We start from the raw sequence: 12,646 nt of genomic DNA on the forward strand, positions 1-12,646 counted from the left end.
TCTGACATTTATCACATGGTGACATTTTTTATGCTGGCAGGTGATGGTGATGGTGAGGTGAAGTAGCTGCTGTTTGTTTTTTTGGCAGTTGTAAACAGCTGTTATTTCCCACAATGCAACAAGGCTCCCACAGTGTGATGTCAAGACCTCAGAGCTGTAAGGCGCTGACATCATTTGTGGGAGGGGTTTCACCACAAAATCAGCCATACAGAGCCCCCTGTTTGAGAAAAGGAATAGATTTCTCATGGGAAAGAGAGTATCCGCTACTGATTGGGATGAAGTTCAATTCTTAGTCACGGTTTCTCTTTAAGGAGTAATTTCACTTTAACAAAACAAAAAACTATCGAACTGGCTTTTATTTCCTTTAACATTTGCACTCCATGCTTCGAACACATTTTCAGTATTCAGGAGACGCTCACTCTGGATAAATTTGCTTATGTCTAACCATGCGACTCATGTGACAGAGATCCCTTTATACAACTGCACTTGTTTCATTATATTCCAATAGTTACTGAACTGAGGCTACATTAGCACTTCTGCGGAGCAACTTACAATGTTTAATCTAGCCTTTCAGCTTAAGAATGAGCCTTGGTCTAATCACGGTTACCACCCCAACTTCACCAAGTCCATAAATGAAACTGAATGATAAGACTTGAAATCGATACTGCTTGCTTCTCGGGCATCTATCAGCCCATAAAAACAAGGTCCACTCTTCAGTCTTTTTTCCAGCCGTTGGCTCCATGATGGATGTAAATGTCATGCGCTGATCAATAGCCATCAGTACCATACACTGAAACTCACTAAGTGAAAAACAGCCTGGCGCTGATAAACAAAGTGTATGGCATTACATGGAATTCACGTTACGTGTCAGGCAGCGGTGCACAGAGTCAGAAAGGTTTAGAGCAAACATTCATCTGTGCTCTCTCATCTGCACCCGTTCTTTAAGTTATACATCTCATAAATGGGAGATTGTAGTCGAGCTACATTCCTTTTAAAGGCAGATTCCAAGCAAATAGTTAAATATACAATTGAGGTACATGTGAAATGCCTTACCTGTCAAATGATTTGTAATGCTGTCCAGCCAGTCTTGTAATTCAGGTGACTATACAGCACAGCAAGACAGCTTAACCAGAAATTTCATCTGACTTCTCTCCACTTCACTCCAACAAATTTAGACAGGTCAGCACATGTGCAAATTTAGACAGATCAGCACATGCTGATAAAGTATGCAGATCAGCAGCACACTGATGAGTCATTAATATGTTCTAATATTTATAACAGATTCACAATGTAAGGTTGGCATCACTGAGTTGCCACCATGACCGGAGCTATGCAGGTAAATAAAGGAAATAAATGTAGGTATTTAAATCAGCTGCATGTAAAATGCATTTTAGGTACCATGCACAGTTTTTTGCTTATTTATCACTGTAATATCTAGGAAACTTGCAGTCTTCAAAGTCATGTGGGGGCTAAGTATCCTAACAAGATATCTTTCTGTAAATGGGTAAATTTCACATTTCAGTTTCTTCACCAGTTAACATTGATGAGGTAACGTAAAATAACACCTGAAGTGAGAGAGATATGGAGGCTGACGTAGCTAATGGGATAACAGAGGCACCAACAAGATAAAGAACACTAAAATAACTTAAAAACCCATCTTGGTACAGTGCTGGGCCGAAATTACGCATTAGCGTAATTACGCATCGTAATTCACTACAAATGCACCGTAAGTGTTACGTGTAAGGTTACGGTATTACGCGTAATTAATTACGCGTAGACCGTAGGGTTACGTTTTACGCGTAACAAATTACGCGTAAGACAGTAAACTCCCATTGAAATTACACAGTCTGCCGTAATCGCGTAATATTACGCTCCCGTATAATATAAAAAAGCCGCCGACTTTAAGGGTTAATAGCAAAGCCCCCTTAAGTGCTAAGAGCCTCAAATTTGGAGAATATATTAAGGAGATCAGAAGGAATAAGAGGAAAATTTTTTTTTTTTAAAAGACCTTATAGTTTTTGAGAAAATCGATGTTAAAGTTTCAAAGGAAAAATATATACATTTAAAAACCCGCCGACTTTAACGGTTAATAGCAAAGCCTGCTTAAAAATTAGGAACACCAAATTCACAGGGTATATTAAGGGGATCAGTGGGAATAAGAGGAAAAAATTTTTTTCAAAAAGACCTTATAGTTTTTGAGAAAATCGATTTTTAAGTTTCAAGGGCGAAAATGTCTTTTAAATGCGGAAAATGTCAGTTTTTTTTGCACAGGTAACAATAGTGTTTTATTTTCATAGATTCCCCAAGTGGGAAGAGTTTTACTTACTTCGTTCTGAGTGTGGGAAATATAAAAAGAAAACGACGTGGGGTCCCCCCTCCCAGACCTCTTTAACCCCTTGTCCCCCATGCAGACTGGGATAGCCAGAATGCGGAGCACCGGCCGCGTGGGGCTCCGCACCCTGACTATACCAGCCCGCATGGTCCATGGATTGGGGGGTCTCAGAAGGGGAGGGGCAGCCAAGCTTTCCCCTCCCCCTCCGAGCCCTTGTCCAATCCAAGGACAAGGGGCTCTTCTCCACCTCCGATGGGCGGTGGAGGTGGAGGTGGAGGCCGCGATTTCCTGGGGAGGGGTTCATGGTGGCATCTGGGAGTCCCCTTTAAAAAGGGGTCCCCCAGATGCCCACCCCCCTCCCAGGAGAAATGAGTATAGAGGTACTTGTAGTACCCCTTACCCATTTCCTTTAAGAGTTAAAAGTAAATAAACACACAAACACATAGAAAAAGTATTTTAATTGAACAAAAAACATAACCACGAAAAAAGTCCTTTAATATTCTTAATTAACCATTAATACTTACCTGTCCCTTTAAAAGCCAGTTCCCACGCAATATCCTCGGAAATATACTAATCAGTTACAATGTAACAAAGTTATTACAATGTAACAACTTTGTTACATTGTAACTACGCCGCACCCGACGTCACTCACCGCCGCCGCCGCCGCCGCGTCTGTGCTGCAGGACCCGACAGAGCTCTGAGCTATAGCTCAGAGCTCTCTAAGCATCTTTGTATTTGGGCTCCAAGGAGCCCCATTGGTCCTTAGCAGACCAATGGGGTTCCTTCTGATTTGAAGGAACCCCATTGGTCTGCTAAGGACCAATGGGGCTCCTTGGAGCCCAAATACAAAGATGCTTTCGAGAGCTCTGAGCTAATATAGCTCAGAGCTCTGTCGGGTGAAGGGACGCTAAGTCCCCGCCGGCTCCGCTGCCCTCCCCGCCTCTCCCACATGTCACCTATATACATGCTGGCACCCATGGGTGCCAGCATGTATATGAGTGACAGGTGTGGGCGGAGTGGACGGCGGGAGCCGGCGGGGACTAGCGTGTATGCGGCGGCCGGCGGGTGAGCGGCGAGTGACGTCGGGTGCGGTGGTGTTACAAAGTAACAAAGTTGTTACATTGTAATAACTTTGTTACATTGTAACTGATTAGTATATTTCCGAGGATATTGCGTGGGAACTGGCTTTTAAAGGGACAGGTAAGTATTAATGGTTAATTAAGAATATTAAAGGACTTTTTTCGTGGTTATGTTTTTTGTTCAATTAAAATACTTTTTCTATGTGTTTGTGTGTTTATTTACTTTTAACTCTTAAAGGAAATGGGTAAGGGGTACTACAAGTACCTCTATACTCATTTCTCCTGGGAGGGGGGTGGGCATCTGGGGGACCCCTTTTTAAAGGGGACTCCCAGATGCCACCATGAACCCCTCCCCAGGAAATCGCGGCCTCCACCTCCACCGCCCATCGGAGGTGGAGAAGAGCCCCTTGTCCTTGGATTGGACAAGGGCTCGGAGGGGGAGGGGAAAGCTTGGCTGCCCCTCCCCTTCCGAGACCCCCCAATCCATGGACCATGCGGGCTGGTATAGTCAGGGTGCGGAGCCCCACGCGGCCGGTGCTCCGCATTCTGGCTATCCCAGTCTGCATGGGGGACAAGGGGTTAAAGAGGTCTGGGAGGGGGGACCCCACGTCGTTTTTTTTTTATATTTCCCACACTCAGAACGAAGTAAGTAAAACTCTTCCCACTTGGGGGAATCTATGAAAATAAAACACTATTGTTACCTGTGCAAAAAAAACTGACATTTTCCGCATTTAAAAGACATTTTTGCCCTTGAAACTTAAAAATCGATTTTCTCAAAAACTATAAGGTCTTTTTGAAAAAACTTTTTTTCCTCTTATTCCCACTGATCCCCTAAATATACCCTGTGAATTTGGTGTTCCTAAATTTTAAGCAGGCTTTGCTATTAACCGTTAAAGTCGGCGGGTTTTTAAATGTATATATTTTTCCTTTGAAACTTTAACATCGATTTTCTCAAAAACTATAAGGTCTTTTTGAAAAAAAAAATTTCCCTCTTATTCCTTCTGATCTCCTTAATATATTCTCCAAATTTGAGGCTCTTAGCACTTAAGGGGGCTTTGCTATTAACCCTTAAAGTCGGCGGCTACCTAACATTGATCCATGCGTCAACTTTTCCGCTTGGCAGCATGACCTTACGCATTAATTGCTAATAGGATTTTATGCGTAAGCCTATAACGTAATAACCTGAATTACGGTATACTTACGCGTAATTGCGTAAGTGCTATGCGTAATTATAGACATGTAACGAAATTGAATGTCTATGCCGTAAGCGTAATTTCGTAATGCGTAATAGCGTAAAATTACGCGTAATGATCCGTAAGCGTAGCTTTCTCCATTACGACCAGCACTGTCTTGGTAATAGAGGAGGTAGTGGTGGACTTACCTCCTCCAAACAGAACAAACTGTGGATTTTCAGTCAAAACTATTTTATTGGATACTCCAAATAAAGTGCAACGCATTTTGCGGGATAAAAACCCGCTTCATCAGGCAATAACAGTTAGAAGAAAATAGCATCTGCCAGTATCATCAACGCTGAGCGCCTCCCCACCTGCTTTGACAGTGGTTGCCTAATTGCTAACCCTGGTTTGAGAGTATTAAATTAATATTATTACTCTTCCAATTATACATTACCAGTACATACTACACTATATTGGGCTCTTTGTGTTCTCTCTTTTTCTCATGGAGGCTGACATAGTTATTTTCTTAAAACAATGACAGTTGCCTGACAGCTCTGCTGATCTCTTAGGCGGCAGTAGTGTCTGAATCACACACCTAAATCAATTCAGTAAGGCCAGTCAGAAACGCCTGATTTGTCTGATTTTGGTATCCATACGGTAGAACATCCAGGCTGGGGATCTATAGCAAAATCCACATTGTGTTTAGATAGATTTTGTGAAGTGTACTGGTTAGGATTAAGGTTAGTGTCCAGGAAGTGTAGAAGTCCGGGTTAGAGTGATTCTTAAGTTTATCATCAGGGAATTGTAAAGATCAGTATCACCTTGAAAATACACCCCCCCTGACAAAGTCGCAGTGGACCAGTGTAATCACGCTGGTGGATGCCAGAGTGGCAGATAGTTAGTGAAGATGGCAATCAAGTCACCACGTAGGCCAAGCAATGCAGCACTACCCAGGCCGAGAGTGGTATGGTAGGATGCCAGACCAAGCCGTGACATGTATAGCTGTATATGTCGCGGCTTGGTCTGGCATGAGATGCCATCCTACCATACCACTCCTGGCCGCGGTAGGGCTGCATTGCTTGGCCTATGTGGTGACTTGATTGCCATCTTCACTAACTATCTGCCACTCTGGCATCCACCAGCGCAATTACACTGGTCCACTCCCTTCATCTCTGAACGCTATTGCTTACAGTCTCACTACATGGCTGTGACATCAGATCGGAGACAGGCTCTTCTGCATGCATGCCGATGTGCGTGTGTGAACTTGCACAACATCCAGCCTCGGAATTGCACCAGGATATCAATTGCATCTATCATATCGGGAGGACAGTGTCAATCAACTAATAAACTACTAGTACCATACTGGAGTGGTAAGATTATGCTGCACTCAGTGTCAAGTTGGACTGTGTCTGTTATGTCCTGCTTGAGCTTGGCTTGCAACCATGGCCGGATTTCTGGGAAGGCCACAAAGGCCATGGCCTTGGGTCATCAAAAAACAGCAGGGCGCAAAGTAAATAATCTCTCCTGCTTTGCTCTGTTCTGTCGGAATTCCAGGGATCCCTGCGTCTCTCTCACTTCCTGGTGTGTGATGACAGTCAACATCTGTTGTCACCTGAGGATTGTATCCTCTGTATGATGAGTGGGGACGTACAAGCTGCTGTAAGAAATGTAGAAATGCAAGGGTTTTTTAATGCACACCTTCACATTCATGGGCAGGAATTATTAGCTCTGTTACATTTCCTCTCCCTCTTACTGCTGTCAGACAGTTTATTACTGGCCAGCTCTTAAAGGGAAACTATGGCAAAAAATTGTAAAATTTTAAATATGTGCAAACATACACAAATAAGTAGTATGTGTTTTCCAGAGTAAATTGAGCCATAAATTACCTTTCTCCTATGTTGCTGTCACTTACAGTAGGTAGTAGAAATCTGACAGAAGCAACAGGTTTTGAACTAGTCCATCTCTTCATACGGGATTCTCAGCAAGGCTTTTATTCTTTATAAAGATATTCCCTGAAAAGGATTTAAACAATGATGCTGGCAGCTTCCCTGCTCGCTACACAGTTTTTGGCAGTTAGACAGAGCAACTGCCATTCACTAAATACTTTTGAAAATAAATAAATCCCTGAGAATCCCCTATGAAGAGATGGACTAGTCCAAAACCTGTCACTTCTGTCAGATTTCTACTACCTACTGTAAGTGACAGCAACATAGGAGACAGCAAAATAGGAGAAAAGTAATTTATGGTTCATTTTACTCTGGGAAAAACGTACTTCTTATTTGTATATGTTTGCACATGTTTTAAATTTTAAAATGTTTTGCCATAGTACCCCTTTAAAGATCTGATACCTGTTAAATTTATGGTTTGTTTGTTTTTCCCAGGGAATGACAGCAGCATCCTCTGTGCTACAGTTTAACTCTTCCCTGACTCATTTTAGTAGAGCATTGTACTGTGTTAGCCATAAGTGAAATGTTTTGAAACAGGATGACAACTCTATTTCATGTATTTATATTAGCAAAACAATCTATGTATTCCTTCTGATGCTGAATGTATATACTGTGTTAGCCAAAGGCTCACTGATTTTATTTTCAGTTAGCCAATAAATGTATCATTCTGTTTCAAAACTTCCTGCTGACTCATTTTAAGATCTGATCTTCCTTGTCTTGCCCTAAGTGCTAAATTGTCACTGTGTAAAGGATACCTGAGCTGACACTACATCTATCTCAGCGTGTGTAGTTTGGGATCATTGTACTTACCTGTTCTCTGTTTTAGATAGGCTTCTCTCCACCTGTCACCTGTTTGTGGCTCTTACTGCAGCCAATCGCACAGAGGACAAAGGAGCAGCACATGCTCTGTCCACAGTGTCCTTTCTGAAGTATGCATGCCCGGATCACTATCGTCTGCTGTGCATCCAGGCAGGAGGAGTGCAAAATTACAGGGAATGGACAGAGCATGCACTGCTTCTTTGTCAAATGGGGTTCAGAGCAGCAAAACGGAGGGGAGACTATTAAAACCAGTGATCGCTAGTCAGGATGTATGACAGAATTGAAGGGGGGAGGGGGTCGGTGACAGCAGGCCTCGGGTGTTGGAAAGTACAAATCCAGCCCTGCTTGCAACCTCTTCATATATGTACTGACTCGCTGAAGTGATTTAGACTTGCTCATATGCTGATGGACTCAGCGTACTATTTAGGTCTATGGTTGACCTCTGACTCTGCTTCACTACACTTATTGTTATGCTTTTCAGCTTGTTTCATTATATTACCAAGCTCTGCTAGTTCATTGTGCTTGTTGGTGGACCTTGTATGCTTGCTGTTGTTTGGTTTTTGATGAGTTGTAGGACAACCATCTCATGTATTTTTTATGTACCTGTTTATCTTGTGATTTTTGGATTAATACAGTTTGATATTTTGACATATCTTTTGTTTGTTTGCTTTTTGGTAAAACCCTGGAAATACCACCATAAATCACTTACATGTCTGTGGTCTGTGCTAACACTAACAGTATCTAGATATAATAAAAATAATTTTGTGTAGAGCCATGATTGTACAGATTTTCAATTAAATGATAATACTGTATTCCAGTGATGAGCAAGCTCGTGCTCCAAACTCTGAATGAAACATTATTACAAATGATGTCTAATTGCACAAAGTAGCCGCCATATTCCAGGGACAGCACAAATGGGAATTGTAATCAAATTTCTTTAATTGTGTCCTCAGTCATTTTAGGCTTGGTACAGTAGCTCCAATTTGTTAGAATTACCTCTCCATATGCTGCTAGGCTTTGCATATTCATAATGCTGTACCAAATCAATGTCTCGATCTCTCTGTGCATTCAGATGTCTTCCAGATGCATTCATGGAGAGTGGAAAACTAATGTCAGGAAGGCATAGAAAATGCATCCCTAGGCCCCTCCGCTCCACTTTAAATGCAAGAGTTTTGAGAGGAAAATTGAATTAAAAAGAAAAAGAACCCCACCAATTTGTCTCATTTTATAAATTCTGGTTACCTGGCTTACATATTGATCATTCTCCCAAAGTCACACCTGACATATGCCTAGACAAAGAGTTTACACAATACCTGATCTGCATACAGGGCCGGATTTGTACTCTTTACAACTCAAGGCCACTGTTACCAGCCGCCTCCTTCAGTATAAGGCCGTCCCAAACTCCCCCCGGTCCTCATCGAAGGCACTGAGGTGGCCAGGGTCCCGCACGCACGTTTCCTAGGCACCACCATATCCAGCAACCTAAGGTGGGAGGCAAACGTAACAATGATCCAGAAGAAAGCGCAACAACGGTTGTTTTTCCTACGACAGCTGAAAAAGTTTGGAATGTCGCAAGACATTATGACCTGCTTCTACTGTGCTGCCATTAAGTCAATACTTGGCTCTTCCATCATCGTGTGGTATGCAGGGGCCTCTGTGAGCGACAGGTACAGACTACAAAGAGTCATAAAGTCTGCCGAAAGGAACATCGGTACTCCCCTCCCACCACTCAACATTCTCTACTCCTCCAGACTACGCTCAAGGGCCGCTAGGATAGCTAGTGACCCCACCCACCCTGGCAACCACTATTTCAGTCTCCTCCCCTTAGGCCGCCGCTATAGGTCCTTACCCACCAGGACCACTAGACACAGAAACACCTTCTTTCCACAAGCCATTGACCTCCTCAACGTTCCCTCCAAGCGCACTCCCTAGCTCCAGCGCTTACACCCGGGTAGTAGCCCGCCCATGGTACATCACCTCAACTATTCTAGAGTGATTTAACTATTCTACTGCCCTCCGGTACTACTATTGTATATTTGTTTACGGTACTGTATATCTGTATTACTTGTCTTGTGTACTACTCGAGCCTGTCTGTGCCAAAAATAATCCCAGGTGCAAACCCCTGTACTTGGCCATTAAACTTGATTCTGATTCTGATAAGTAGCGAGTTGACCCTCCCCCTCCCCTCCAGTATAGGTAGCCAGATGACGCTTCCCCCTTCCCTCTAGTATGGTAGTGTCATGTCCCCCCCCCATCCCCCGAGTATAGGTATCCAGATGATCCCTCCCCCTTTCCCTCCAGTATAGGTAGCTAGATGTCTCCCTTAGTCCCTCCCCCTCTCCCTTTAGTATAGGTAGCCAGCTCGCCTTCACACCACAGCAACCATCCGTGTCACTCATTACTCCACTTGTCTGCAGTGCAGAAGCTTCTTTTGCCTATCCGTCTCCAATGCTGCCCAAGTCAATAGCCTCCGGCCACAATGCAAACATGCACAGGGAGCAAGGTGGCTGCTGCACAGGTGGGTGGCAGCAGAGTACCACACATTTGCAAGCTTGCAAATGCTGCACCAGTTTAGCCTGCAGCTTTGGTGCCCTTGTTGCTGTGGTGCCCTAGGCCATTGTCTAGTGGCCTTGGTCTAATTCCGACCGTCTGTATATAAAAAGTTGTTTAAAGGCAAAGGGCTTGATTCATAAAGCCATGCCAATGCATAGCACAACCATGCTATGCGTTTAGCACACAATGTCACACGTGTGGAGGTTTACGCGCATAAAGATTTAAGTGCTTGCTCACGTCACATTGCGTGCTAAACGCATAGCACGGTCGTCCTATGCTTTAGCACGGCTTTGTGAATGAAGCCCAAAGAGTTATCACAATAGCCAGGCAAACATTTTCTTTAAATTAAAGTCAGTGATGGTCCCATCCGTGTGTCTCTGAGTTCAGGGTTTCATTGACTAATAATTATATGTGCATCGCTTACCATGCACATTCAAGTAGATACTATGGTACATCTGACGTGAGAGGCGGGACAAGGTCTTCCAGCACCCAAGGCTGAGACAGCAAAGTGTGCCCCTCCATTCCTCCCACCCCAGCCGTCACACACTAATTGCTATTAAACTAATAGGTGCCCCATCCCCAACACCTTAATCACTAGTTATCTGGCTTGCAGTCACTGCCATGTATCCCCTTTTCTTATTTCTTTCTGCTTCAAACACAATAGGGGAATGATAGCTGAGTGAGTTGTGCACCCCCCTACACTGCGCCCTGAGGCTGGAGCCTCTCTCTCGTCTACCTCGACCCAGCTCTTTCTGACATAGTAAGGCTAAATTCTATGCAGTCTTCTCACCTGTTAATATTATAGGAGTCCACTACCTGGTAGTCCCAAGGAAGTTTCAGGCAACTGTTTGCTTAAATATAACTTTTATTGATTACTTCAAACACAACCATTTCAAAGGTGGACATCCTAAGTGTATGTGACAAAGTATAATGTATGCATTAAATGTGTTCCTATATATTTGCACTAGCACTCTCTGTCTCTTTATCGACCTCTTTCGCCCTTGATGAGGCCCCTTTAAAGGGAAACGCATATATGGTAGGGTTATTATGGGTGGTCTAAGGAGAACTATTTAATACACTTGTTATCTTAGGTATTAATATGGGCTCTGGACAGCAATTGGTGCCGCAGTTTGAAATAGTTCAACTATCTATAGTGGGCAAGTGTGCAATACCAACCTTCCCTGATCCCCTTTTTTAATATGTTTTTTGGGGGGGTTGTCACTTATTTACGTTTTTAGAGATCTAGCCTCCACATGAATTTTAATGCATCAATAAAAATTATAATATAGCAAATAGTTGTGAGATCACTCATTCTCCTTGCCGACAAGAAATTATCCCAATTTTCTGGTGGTAACAAGGGTCACTAATGGTTAACATTGCGGAAACTCAGTGGGACTGTCTCACACTCATTTAGGGATAGGTTAGGCTTTGTTTAGGTTTACTAATTAACTTTAGAGAAAAGTATCAGGGACAGGGAGGATAGGTTTAACAACATAGGAAAATATTGGGTTTTGACATCATGTAAAGGAGGCTAAAGTTAGGCATAGGAGTAGATCCTTGTTAGAGTTAGGCAGGCATCAGACACAAAAGGGGTAAGGGTTTAGGCTCAGGTTAAATTTTAGGTTATTGTGGTGTAGCACTAAGTAAAAGATATTGGTTAAGACTAGCCATAGGAAAGGGGAGAGGTCAGAGTTAGGCACTAGCAGTATTAGAGACAGAAGAGGGGGGTTACAGTTAGGAACAGAAGCATAAGGAGGTTAGGGTTTAGCTGAATTGAATAGATGCTGTAGTCTTAAGCCTCATTTACACGCGTAGATGAGGCAGCGATGTGGCTTATCAATCGAGCCACTGCTGCGGCTCGATTGATAAGATCCGACAGGACGGATCTCCCCACCGCTGATTCCCTGCTCGCTCCCCGCGAGGGGACAATGGCAGGGAATCGAGCGGAAGATAAGTGGCGCCGGCGGGGACGAGCGGGGAATCGAATCCGGCGCAGGCGCGGCGAGCGGAGACGCGGCAGGCACGTGGAAGAAGCGATCCGGCGGCTAATCGAGCTGCCAAATCGGAGCCTCATCTACCCGTGTAGATGAGGCTTTACAGGACTCATAAAACTAGATATTGGCAGAATATTACATTGCAAATACCCAACACTCAAATAATCAAATGTACAGGTATATATGTTACTAGCCGACCCGCGGCGTAGCATACGCCGCATAAAAGGGTATAGGGCAGGAGGGGGGTATTGGGCACAGTGGCGGGGAGGGGGGTTGGACCCACCCCTCTCAACTGGGTCGCCCATGTATACTCTACCTCCAGCTTAAGCTCAGCAGGAACCTCCCCCCCCCCCTCACCTGGGTCCCCCATGTGCGCTCCCCCTCCTGCTTAAGCACAGTAGCAGCCGCCACTATTAGTAAGAGGCAGCGGGCGGGGATGACTCACCTCTTCCGCGTTCCATCGTGCGTTCCACTGTCGTCACTTCCTGCAATGCCACACACTGTATTGGTGTAATTTGCCTTTTTAAAACAGAAGGAAATCTGCAATAATTCAGCTATAAGTGAACATTTGTGGTTACCCACAATGCACTGCTACTAAATATGCAAATTACCCCTTTCCCCCCTTGGTAAGCCAAGCAAGCATCCAGAACCACTGGTGTATAGAAAGCCTATAGCTTTAAATTTTACACAGCCATATCAAACCCACATGTGACAGCCTGTTTCGGACTTTTGGTCCACATCAGTACAT

Source organism: Hyperolius riggenbachi, chromosome 6, assembly GCF_040937935.1.
Source record: "Hyperolius riggenbachi isolate aHypRig1 chromosome 6, aHypRig1.pri, whole genome shotgun sequence".
NCBI lineage: Eukaryota > Metazoa > Chordata > Amphibia > Anura > Hyperoliidae > Hyperolius > Hyperolius riggenbachi.